Source organism: Lepus europaeus, chromosome 22 (assembly GCF_033115175.1).
Source record: "Lepus europaeus isolate LE1 chromosome 22, mLepTim1.pri, whole genome shotgun sequence".
NCBI classification, from domain to species: Eukaryota; Metazoa; Chordata; class Mammalia; order Lagomorpha; family Leporidae; genus Lepus; species Lepus europaeus.
This window is the reverse complement of record NC_084848.1, coordinates 41,810,914-41,824,040: the sequence shown is the minus strand read 5'-3', so window position 1 is coordinate 41,824,040 and position 13,127 is coordinate 41,810,914.

Sequence of the window (13,127 nt, the reverse complement as noted above, 5' to 3'; positions counted from 1 at the left end):
ATTTCTTTGTAGTGAAGGCATCCAAAATCCTATCTTCTAGGGCATTTTAAATAGAGAAATATAGAGGCCAGAGCTGTGGCCTAGTGGGTTAAGGTGCCACCTGCAGCACGGGCATCCCATAGGGGCACCAGTTTGAGTCCTGACTGCTCCATTTCTGTTCCAGCTCCCTGTTAATGCACCAGAGAAGACAGCCCAAGTGCTTGGGCTGCTGTACCCATGTGATTCTGGATTCTGGAACCAGGCTCCTGGCTCCTGGCTTCAGCCTGGCTCAGCCCCAGCTTTTGTGGCTATTTGTGGAATGAACCAGTAGATAAAAGACTTCTCCCTCTCTCTCTCTGTAACTCTGCCTTTCAAATAAATAAAAAATAAATCTTTAAAAAATACATACACATGTTGAGGCTTGCACTGTGGTGCAGTGGGTAAAGCACTTCCTACAGTGCCGGTATCCCATATGGGCACCAGTTCAAGTTCCGGCTGCTCCACTTCTAATCCAGCTCTCTGCTATGGCCTGGGAAAGCAGCAGAGAATGGCCCAAGTCCTTGGGCTCCTACACCAACATGGGAGACCTGGAAGAAGCTCCAGGCTCCTGGCTTTGGATTGGCACAGCTCCAGCCACTGGGGCCATTTGGGGAGTGAACCAGTGGACGGAAGACCTCTCTCTCTCCTTCTCTCTCTCTCTCTCTCTCTCTGCCTCTGCCTCTCTCTAACCCTGCCTTTCAAATAAATAAATAAATCTTTAAAATACAGATATATATATACATACATAAAAAAGAGAAATATTCAGCACATTAACATTATCTATAGCTGCCTTACTATACAATAGAACCCTAAGCACCTCACCCCTTCCTACAACATGGTGCCCGTTAGTGGGCATTTCTGTGACTCCCTGCCACCTATGATACCACCATCTGTTTTCAACTTTAAGATGTGACCTGTTTTTCAGACCCCACCTATGAATGAGATCACATGCTATTTATCTTTATGTGCTTGGCTTGTTTCACTTAACATCATAAACCCCAGTTTTATCCATGTTGTCATAAATGACAAGATTTCAACCTTCCATATGCCTAGTATCCCATTGTCTATATGCATGTTTTCTTTATCCATTCATCAGCGTATGACCACTTCTGTTGTTTCCATTTCTTGGGAACACTGTGAATAGAGCTGCAGGAAACATGGGAATGCAGATTGCTCTTTGACAGAATGAATTCCATTTTCCATGGATACTTACACAGGAGTAGAAGTGCTGGATCGTAGGTTAGTTCTGTCTTCACTTTGTTTTAGGGAGTTCCATGTTGTTTTCCACAATGGCTGTACTAATTTATATTCCCACCAACAGTGTGCATGGTCCCCTCTTCTCCATATTCTTGCCAACACTTGTTATTATTTGACTTTTTGATAAAGGACAAACTAACTGGAGTGAGGTGATGTCTCATTGTGGTTTTGATTTAGATTTCTCTAGTGATTAGTGATGTTTAACATGTTTTCATGTACCCATTGGCCATTTGTATGTGTTCCTTTGAGAAATGTCTCTAGATCTACTGCCCATTTTTTTATTGCATTTTTTTATTTTCCCAAAGGAATCTTTTATTTAAGGAATACAGATTTCATAAGTGAAACTTTAGTAATATATTCTTCCCACCATACCCACCCTCCCACCCATACTCCCACCCTACCTCCTCCTCCCTCTCCCATTCCCAGTCCCATTCTCCATTAAGGTTCATTTTCAATTAACATTGTACACAGAAGACCAACTCTATACTAAGTAAAGATTTCAACAATTTGCACACACACACACAAACTGTTTGAGAAGAAATTTTACAGTTAACTCTCATAATACAATTCATTGAGGACAGAAGTTCTGCATAGGAAGTTACTGCACAGTAACCCCTGTTGTTAACAATTAACACTCTTATGTATGACATCAGTGAACACTCGAGGCTTCTTGACATGTGCTGCCTAGGATATAGAAGCCTTTTGAATCCACAAACTCTGACAGTATTTAGACAATGCCATAAGCAAAGTGGAAGTTCTTTCCTCCCTTTGATGGCCACTTCTTTCTGCAAGGGTCTCACTAAAAGAGATCCTTCATGTAGAGCATTTTTTGCCACACTGTATGGGCTTTCCATGCCTGAAATGCTCTCATGGGCTCTTCAGCCAGACCAGGATGACTTAAGGACTGATTCTGAGGTCAGAGGGCTACTTAAAGCAATTGTCATTCTATGAGTCTATTCGGTGGACTGCTTCCCATGTTGGAACATTCTCTCCTTTTTAATTCTATTATTATTACCAGACACTTGATCCTATTTATATGATCACTTTAACACTTAATCCTATCTATATGTGTAATTTAACACTTAATAGGATCACTTTAACACTTAAGATGGTATTTTTACCACCCAGATTAATGGAATTTGGGGTCCCATGACAAGTTTCTAAACTGTACCCTTTGAAATAAGTCTGTAGGAATGTATGCAAACTACAGATTTACAAACTTCCTCCTCACTCTCTTATTCCCACTCCTATTTTTAATGAGATCCATCCTCTATTGACTTGATACACATATGATTGACTCTATGTTAAGTAAAGAGTTCAACAATTATTATGAAGATAAAAAACTAAGAACTGTTCCTCAACAATCAAGACAAAGGCCACTCAAGAATCCATTCTTGAAGTGTCAATTTCACTTCTACAGATTTCATATTAGGTGTTCTATTAGTTCTCACAGATAAGGGCAAACATATGGTATTTTGTCCTTTTGGGGACACTAAGTATGATGTTTTCCAGATTTATCCATTTTGTTGCAAATGACTAGATTTCATTTTTTTTTACCACTGTGTAATATTCCATAGTGTACATATATCACAATTTCTTTATCCAGTCTTCTGTTGAGGGGCATTAGGTTGGTTCCATGTCTTAGCTATTGTGAATTGAGCTGCAATAAACTTGGAGGTGCAGATAACTCTTTTATTTGCTGACAATATTTCCCTTGGGTAAATTCCGAGAGTGGGATGGCTGGGTAGTATGGTAGGACTATATTCAGATTTCTGAGGTATTTCCAAACTGCCTTCATAGTGGTTTTACCAGTTTGCATTCAAACCAACAGTGAATTAGGGTAACTTTTTCCCCATATCCTCACCAGCATTTGCTGTTTGTTGATTTCTGTATGAAGCCATTCTAACCAGGGTGAGATGAAACATCATTGTGGTTTTGACTTGCATTTCCCTGAATGGCTAGTGATGCTGAACATTTTTTCATGTGTCTGTTGGCCATCTGGATTTCCTTTTTTGAAAAATGTCTGCTTAGGCCAGTGCCATGGCTCACTTGGCTAATCCTCCGCCTGTGGTGCTGGCACCCCGGGTTCTAGTCCCAGTTGGGGTACTGGATTCTGTCCCGGTTGCTCCTCTTCCAGTCCAGCTCTCTGCTGTGGCCCAGGAGTGCAGTGGAGGATGGCCCAAGTGCTTGAGCCCTGCACCCCCATGGGAGACCAGGAGAAGCACCTGGCTCCTGGCTTTTGGTCGGCACAGCATACCAGCTGCAGCACGCCGGCCGTAGCGGCCATTTGGGGGGTGAACCAATGGAAAAAGGAAGACCTTTCTCTCTGTCTCTCTCTCTCACAGTCTAACTCTGCCTGTCAACAACAACAACAACAAAATGTCTGCTTAAGTCCTTGGTTCATCTCTTAACTGGGTTGTTTGTTTTGTTGTTGTAGAGTTTCTTGATCTCTTTGTAGATTCTGGTTAATTAATCCTTTATCAGTTACATAGTTTGCAAATAATTTATCCCATTCTGTCAGTTGCCCCTTCACTTTCCTGTTTCTTTTGCAGTACAGAAGCCTCGCAATTTGATGTAATCTCATTTGTTAATTTTGGCTTTGATTACCTGAGCCTCTATGGTCTTACCCAGGAACTCTTCGCCTGTGCCAATGTCTTTTAGGGTTTCCCAATGTCCTCTAATAATTTGATGATATTGGGTTTTAGATTTAGATCTTTAATCCATTTTGAATGGATTTTTGTGTAAGGTGTAAGATAGGGGTCCTGATTCATACTTCTGCATGTGGAAATCCAGTTTTCCCAGCACCATTTGTTGAAGAGACTGTCCTTGATCCAGGGATTGGTTTTAGCTCCTTGATCGAATTTAAGTTGGTTGAAGATGCTTGAATTGATTTCTTGCATTTCTGTTCTATTCCATTGGTTTATCCATCTGTTTTTGTACCAGTACTAGGCTGTTTTGAATAAAATTTCCCTGTAGTATGTCTTGAAATCTGATATTGTGATGCCTCTGGCTTTGTTTTTGTTGTTTAATATTGCTTTAGCTATTGAAGACCTCCTATGTTTCCATATGAATTTCAGCATAATTTTTTCTATATCTGAGAACAATGTCTTTGGTATTTTGATTGATATCAAGTGAATCTGTAGATTGCTTTCAGAAGAATATTTTGATGGTACTGATTCTTCCAATCCATGAACATGGAAGATTTTTCCATTTTTTTTATCTTCTTCTATTCCTTTCTTTAATGCTTTGTAATTCTCATCGTAGAGATATTTGACATCCTTGGTTAAGTTTATTCCAAGGTATTTGATTTTTTTAGCTATTGTGAATGGGATTGATCTTAGAAGTTCTTTCTCAGCTGTAGCATTGTCTGTGTGTACAAAAGCTGTTGACTTTTGTGTATTGATTTTATATCCTAAGACTTTACTAAACTCATCTATGAGTTCCAGTAGTCTCTTGGTGGAGTCTTTTGGTACCCCTATATATAGAATCATGTCATTTGCAAATAAGGATAGTTTGACTTCCTCTTTCCCAAGTTGTATCCCTTTGATTTCTTTTTCATGCCTAATGGCTCTGGCTAAAACTTCTAGGACTATATTGAATAGCAATGGTGAGAGTAGGCATCTTTGTCTGGTTCCAGATCTCCATGGGAATGCTTCCAATTTTTCCCCCATTCAACAAGATGTTGGCCATGGGTTTGTCCTAAATTGACTTGATTGTGTTGAAGAATGTTCTTTCTATACACACATTTCTATACACAATTTGCTTAGAGTTTTCATCAGAAACAGTGTTATATTTTATCAAATGCTTTCTCTGCATCTATTGAGAAAGTCATATGGTTTTTGTTCTTCAGTTCATTAATGTGATGTATCACATTGAGTGACTTGCGAATCCTGAACCATCCTTGCATACCAGGGATAGATACCATTTGGTCTAGGTGAAGGATCTTTCTGATGTGTTGCTGAATTTGATTGGCTAGGATTTTATTGAGAATTTTTGCATCTATATTGATCAGAAAAAATTGCCTGTAGTTCTCTTTCTCTATTGCATCTTTTTCAGGTTTAGGAATTAAGGTGATACTGGCTTCATAGAAAGAATTTGGTAGGATTCCCTCCCTTTCAATTGTTTTGAATAGCTTGAGAAGAAGTGGAGTTAGTTCTTCTTTAAATGTCTGGTAGAATTCATCAGTGAAGCTACATGGTGTTGGGCTTTTCTTTGTGGGGAGTGTCTTATTACTGACTCAATTTCTGTCTTGGTAATGGGTCTATTTAGGTTTTCTATGTCTTCATGGCTCACTTTAGGTAGGTTGTATGTCCCAGGAATCTATCCATTTCTTCTAGGTTTCCCAGTTTGTTGGCATATAGCTCTTTGTAGTAATTTCTGATGATTCTTTTTATTTCTGTTATGCTTGTTTTCACATTTCCTTTTTTATCTCTAATTTTATTGATTTGGGTTTCCTCTCTCTCTCTCTCTCTCTCTCTCTCTCTCTGGCTAATTGGGCCAATGGTTGTCAATTTTTTGTTTATTTTATCAAAAAACCAACTCTTCCTTTTGCTGATCTTTTGTATTTTGCTTGTTTGTTTGTTTCAATTTTGCTGATTTCTTCTCTAATTTTAATTATTTCCTTTATCCTAATAGTTTTGGGTTTGGTCTGCTGTTTTTTTTTTTAGATCTTTGAGATGCATTGATAGCTCATTTATTTGGTGCCTTTCCAAATTCTTGATGTAGGGAACCAATTGCTATAAACATTCCTCTTAACACTGCTTTTGCTGTATCCCATACATTTTGATATGTTGTATTGTCATCTTCATTTGTTTCCAGAAATTTTTTATTTCTATTTTTATTTCTTCTATAATTCACTGTTCATTCAGGAGCATGTTGTTCAGTATCCATGTGTTTGCATATGCTCTAGAGATTCCAGAGTTGCTGATTTTCAGCTTCATTGCATTATGGTCTGAGAAAATTCATGGTATGATTTCTATTTTTTTGAATTTCCTGAGACTTGCTTTACAGCCTAGCATGTGGTCAATCTTAGAGAGAGTTCCATGCACTGGTGAGAAGAATGTGCATTCTGCAACTGTAGGATGAAAAGTTCCATAGATATCTGTTAGGTCTATTTGGTCTATAGTGTTGATTAACTCTGCTGTTTCCATGCTGATTTTCTGTCTGGTTGATCTGTCCATTGCTGAAAGTAGCTTTATTGAAACCCCCATTACTTTTTTTAAGATTTATTTGTTTATTTAAAAGGCAAAGTTACAGAGAAGCAGAGGCAGAGAAGAGAAAGGTCTTCCTTCCGCTGGTTCACTTCCCAGATGGCCACAATGGCTGGAGCTGGCCGATCCTAAGCCAGGAGCCAGGAGCCTCCTCTGGGTCTCCCATGTGCATGCAGGGGCCCAAGGACTTAGGCCATCTTCTACTGCTTTCCCAGGCCACAGCAGAGAGCTGGATTGGAAGTGGAGCAGCCAGGACTCAAACTGGTGCCCATATAGATACCAGCACTACAGATGAAGGCTTTACCTGCTACGCCACAGTGCTGCCCCCCCCCCATTACTATTGTATTTGAGTCTATGTCTTCCTTTAGATCCCTTAACCTTTTGTTTAAATAACCAGCTGCCCTGTAGTTAGGTCCCTTAATCCCTTAATCATTACATAGTGCTCTTCTTTGTCTCTTTTTTCCTTAAGATTTATTTATTTATTTTAAAGTCAGAGTTACACTGGGAGAGAATGAGAGGAAGAGAGAGAGAGAGAGAGAGAGAGAGAGAGAGAGGTCTTCCATCTGCTGGTTCACTCCCTAGTTGGCCACAATGGCCAGAGCTATGCCGATCCAAAGCCAGGAGCCAGGAGCCAGGAGCTTCTTCCAGGTCTCCCATGCAGGTGCAGGGGCCAAGGACTTGGCCATTTTCTACTGCTTTCCCAAGCCATGGCAGAGAGCTGGATCAGAAGAGGAGCAGCTAGGACTCCAACTACACCCATATGGGATGCCAGCACTGCAGGTGGTAGCTTTACCTGCTAAGCCACAGTGTCAGCCCCCAAGTAATTGAGTTTCTGTTGCCCACCTGGGAGACCTTGATTGAGCTCCTGGCTCTTGGCTTTGGCCTGCTGCAGCCCCAGCTATTGCAAGAATTTGGGGAGTGAATCAGCTGATGGAAGGTCTCTCTTTCTGTCTCACACTTTCTATTTCTCTATCACTCAAGTAAAAATAAATTTAAAAATAAACAAAAAGGGCCAGAGTTGTGGCACAGCTGGTTAAGTCACTGGCTGCAATGCCAGCATCCCATATGGGTGCTGGTTCAAATTAGGGCTGTTCCACTTCCGATCCAGCTACCTGCTAATGTGCCTGGGAAAGCAGCAACAATGGCCCAAGTACTTGGGCCCCCACATCCATGTGGGAGACCCTGATGGAATTCCAGGCTCCTGGCTTCTACCTGACCCAGCCCAGCTGATGAGGCCATTTGGAGGGTACACCAGTGGATGGAAGATCGTCTCTCCTTTTCTCCAGAACTTTGCCTTTCAAATAAATAAATAAATATTTAAATTTTTTACAAAAATGTTCTGAGTTCATTCTGATATTAATTCCTAATCCTCTGTGTAAGATCTACATTTTGTCTATAGAAGCCTTTAGCATCTTTTCTTTCTAAGATCTGAAGTTCCACAGTACTTTTTAATATATTATTCTAGGGACTTGATGGGATCTTTCAAACTGAAAACATAGGTTCTCCAATTCTGAGAAATAATTTTCTGTTATTTATTTGATAAGTCCATCTTTTCCATTTTTTTTGTCTCCCTGTTGATTATATATTTGGTTACATATTTGACACATCAGAATAGTTTTTTTTTAATAAAACTTTCTTTCTCTGTATTTTTTTGTTCTATTTTTGAAGCAACTGCCTTAACTTTTCTTATAATCATCTTTCTTAGTTATATTTTTAATTTCTAAGAGCTTTCCTCTGTTCTTTCTTTCAAGCATTCTATTTTTGTTTCATAAGTGAAGTATCTTTATTTACCTAAGAACCTACTTTTCAAAAGTGTTCTCTTACTCTTAGTGTCACCTCTATTTCCACCAAGTTATCTTCTGTCCACTTCAGTTGCTCTTGTTTTTAAAGATTTATTTTATTTATTTGAAAGACAGAGTTAGAGAGGTAGAGACAGAGAGAGAGGTCTTCCATCCGCTGGTTCACTTCCCAGATGGCCGCAACGGCTGGAGCTGTGCAGTCCGAAGCCAGGAGCTTCTTTTGGGTCTCCCACGTGGGTGCAGGGACCCAACCACTTGGGATATCTTCTACTGCTTTCCCAGGCCATGGCACAGAGCTGGATCAGAAGAGGAGCAGCTGGGACTAGAACTGGCACCCATATGGGATGCCGGCACTTCAGGCCAGGGCTTTAACATGCTGTGCCACAGCGCCGGCCCCTTCAGTTGCCCTAGTCACATTGGATGCTCAGGAGCCGTCTGGTGACATTTATCCAGACACATTTCGGAATGAGAGAGCAGAAGGTTTGGCTCCGGGGGTCTTCCCTGTCCAGTGCTCTAGACCTCCCGAGAGCACCCTCCTGGTATCTGCTGTGGAACCCTCTCAACTCTTCAGCTTCCTTAGTGGGACCAAGCAGCATGGAAGAGACAGCAGCTGGCTGAGCAGGGAAAGTTTGGCTTGGCACAGCCCCTGCCTCCTGCCCTCAGCCGGGTCTGAAGCCCTGCAGTCCAACTTCGTGTCCAGCACTGAAGGTGAGTTGCTACTCTGCCAGCTGCACAAAAGTCATTTTGACCTGGAGTCGCAACTGCTCTTCCCAGGACTCTGCCTCCACCTGGAGCCACGCCTCATCTCTGCCCTCACTACCCCAGGGCCTGTGGAGCCAACTGTCTGCCTTTACATAAGGTATCCTTTTTTGTGGGGACTTCCTGACATGTTTCACTTTTTGTCAAGAGCTCTAACAACACATTCCCAAAATGTGTTGACATTTATTATGAGATAATCCACAAATACTAGATCAGCGGGTAACAAACATTTTCTAACAGTTTCCAGGTGGTTGTGGGCTTACATATTTTAAAAATAGGTTTGCACACATGTTTATGAGGTTTAGTGGGGGAGCAAAGACACATGCGTGTGTGTTGCCCTAGTTGCATTGGGTTGTCTGGAAGTGGAGCTGCTGGTGACACTCCCTGAAGCACGTTGCTCTTACAGTCTCTCTGCCTCCTTTTTCCTGTCTTCCCCTCTTCTCTTGGCTTTCTTTGAACTGTTCTCTCTTCTCCCTACAGTAGGAGATTCAACACTTACAATGTGTTGCTTCATTTTGTACACATAGTGTCCCTTAAGTCCTCTACCTAGTCCAAAAGGGTAGAATGGTTGGGGAAATAGAAAGTCAGGAATGTGTTGTGAGTCTGCATACCTATGGTTAAACAAACAAGAAAACCTACTTGAGTTGTAAGGGGGTAGAGCCTCCCTCCAAAAATATGTCCTTACCTTGCAAGCTAATAGCATCCCCTGGCAGGGGAATGTTTTTGTTGCATTTCCACAGACCTGCCTTCTCTGGGTACCTTCACTCTCCACCTCCTCCAGCACTCACTCATGCCCTATTTTATCCCAGGCTGGCTTTGGGCAGTTCACAAGTTGGCTTCTGAGACTGACTCCCTTGTCCTCCATTATTCTAGCAATTCCCATGCCACCTCCCAATGGCTTCCCACACAGTCTCACCTGCTGCCAAGGCTGTTGCCAACAGCTCCACGTAATCTAAGCATGTGCTTTTTTTAAAACTGAAAAAAAAAAATGCCTCATGACTATTTTTTCAGGAAAATTAAAGATAGATTCAGAATGAAATTGAAGTCTTGTTCACAGATATATTTTACATTTAACTGATAAGAACAGCAAGATATCTTATTTCCCCTCTGCCTCATATAAGTCATCCAAAATTGTTCTTAGATATAAAACAAAATTTACCTCATATTTGGCTAGCTCCTCTATTAGTATTTTTTCATTGGTAATAAATTCCGCTTCCTCTTCTCTTAGTTATATTATAGGTTTTTCAATCTGTGCTAGAAAAATCATCAATCTTTTCTCTAATACTGGTCTAATGAGAGAAAAATGAGATTTGTCATTTTTCTTGTACTAAGCAATGAACCAGATCTTTTCTATGAGACATGCCTCCGACTTCAGATTATGTGATTTCTCAGTAACCTCTGAAAGGGGTTTTGTTTTTCCCTTCCAGAATTAGGTGTTCACTAAACCACACCTACAAAAGGCCTGAGGAATGGGAGGGGCTGGAATGGGCAGGACAGAGGGTAAACACAGGCGATAAATGAATGATGCTGGGCTCCTGCTTTCCAAGCGTGTTCCCCTAAGCACTGACCTCAAGCCAACGTCTGGCTCCATGCTTCACAAGCATATTCTGGACAGAACTGCTCCTCACTTGCTGGACTCCTCTAGGTAACACGCAAGTGGATACAGTTCTCAAGAAAATTAAACAATGTACACAAGAAGTCAGCAGGAAGGGAAAAAGCCTTTTAGTAAGCTTTTTAATATGGAAGGAGAATTACCGATATGAAACATAGGGAACTACAATAATTCTAAGTCCCTTGCGTCCCCTTACCTCTCGAAATAATTGAGCTCGTCTACGTTCTGCTCGCTCAAGTTTTTCTGCAAGTTCTTGTACCTCTGCCCTCGCTTTGACTCTCCAGCGTGCATGCTTTTTTCTCAAACAAGCTATTTTCCACTGTGTTATAATACTGAACGTGAGCACAAGGAGAAGGACTGTTACACTGACGTAGCAGAGCGCCCGAGAGCAAAGGGAATTCAGAGCAAACAAATTGTGATGATATAAAATTGTCTGTGATGCAGACTATGGACATTAACTGAAACAAAAAAAGACAAAACACTGACTGCAAGGAGTAAGAAGTCGTGTCTGTTTGTCCAGTAGAACAGTGGACAAAACACACTCACCGGCCCGCCTTGCTTGGGTAAAGCATAGAAATGGAAAGGGTGCAGAGCAGGTGCACAAAGACGAGGCCCAGGTGGGGACAGCAACAGAATGACCTAAATTGTTCAAGTTCCATAAACCAAAGTTCAGTAAAGGATTTCAATCTTCTGAGTCCTCACATTTTTCTCTCTACCAAACATAAAAATGTCTTTGGAGTTTGGGAAAAATGCAAAAGAAAAGAGAGAGAGAGAGAAAGAAAATTGGAGTCTCATCAATAACATTAATAGCAATAGCAATAATAAAGTACAGCTAAGTGTAGCAAATCCTTTCTTAGGCCCATGAATCTAAATATTTTGCATCAGAGGATTTCAAAGTTTGTGAAAAATGGAATTAAAAGGTAAGATTATTATTTTGGTATAAAAGATTCTTGAAATCCATGCATAGTTTTTTCATAATACAAATTTTCTGTGAATGTTTTGAAGATCTCTTGGATTTCACAATTCTTTGCACCAAAATAAACGTATTTTTTAATTCCATTTTCCATGAACTTTCCAAGTATCCATGTAGGAATTATCTTTTTACATTTGTAATTTTTAAGGTGGATGCTCTGATCATTCCCATTTTATAGGTATGTGAGCAAAGAAAAGTTAACCATTTTCTTCTGTCACCACATTGGTCACCTCCCCTACTGGTTCACACACAGTGAACAACAGGCATTGTGCAATTATAGATAATTTCATTCCTTGGTGACTCCATTCTACTGAAACAGAAGGAAAACGTTGTTCTATTGAATACAACAGTAAAACAAACACATCTGGATCTCAGAGAACGCATATACAATTTAATTTAGCAAACTCATTCCCTTGAACTCCAGTAACCAACGAGCACTCTGCACTATTCAGTAACACCACACACAGCACTGAAAGCCCAGATGAGCCTTTTTCTGTTTGTTTTACCATCTCTGACTTTCTCTTTCCAAGTTTTCACTCAGGAGTTTTACTTGTTTCCCATATGTTTATGCTGTTGTTCTAAAACCAAGAAAAATATATTAGATTTAGCATTGGTGGGGGCTGTTAAAATATATAAGATACACTATGTAGTTAAAGTATAATTCTTTAAAATGTTTAACGGACACATAAAAATTGTACGTATTTATGGGATACCATGTGATGTTTTGATACATGTATCCATTCTGTGATGTCCAAATTAGGGCAAACATGTCTATCTCCTCAATCATCTAAAAAAATATTCAAAATCTATTCTAGCTTTAAGAACATATGGATAGTACATTATCATTATCTATAGTCTTCCTTCTGTGCAATAGATCACCAGAACTCCTAACTCATCTAACTATTACTTCAGACCTACTTTTTAAAGGATTTATTTATTTATTTGAAAGTCAGAGTTTCAGGGGGTGGGGGGAGAGAGGTCTTCTATACACTGGTTCACTCCCCAAATGGCCACAACAGTTGGGGCAGGGCCACATCAAAGCCAAGAGCCAGGAGCTCATTCAGGTCTCCCATGTGGGTGTGGGCCCAAGCACTTGGGCCATCCTCTGCTGCGTTCTCAGGCTCATTAGCAGGGGGTTGGATGGGATGTGGAGCATCCAGGACTCAAACCGGCATCTACATGGGATGCTGCCACTGCAGACAGTGGACGAACCCCTTGTGCCACTTAATCAACCTTTCTCCATCCCTCCCGACCCGCTTCTCTCACCAGCCTCTGAGATCAACTTTCTGGGACTTCACATGTGAGTGAGATCATGTGGTACCCATCTTGCTCTGCTTGGCTGATTTCATGTAACTTCATGCCGTCCAGTTCCATCCACAATGTGCAAATGACCCTTGTTCACCCTATTCACTGCTGAATAGCATGGCATCGTGTGTATATACCATGTCTGTACCCATTCAGCAGCTGATGGACACTTAGCTTACATAATTCTTACACTT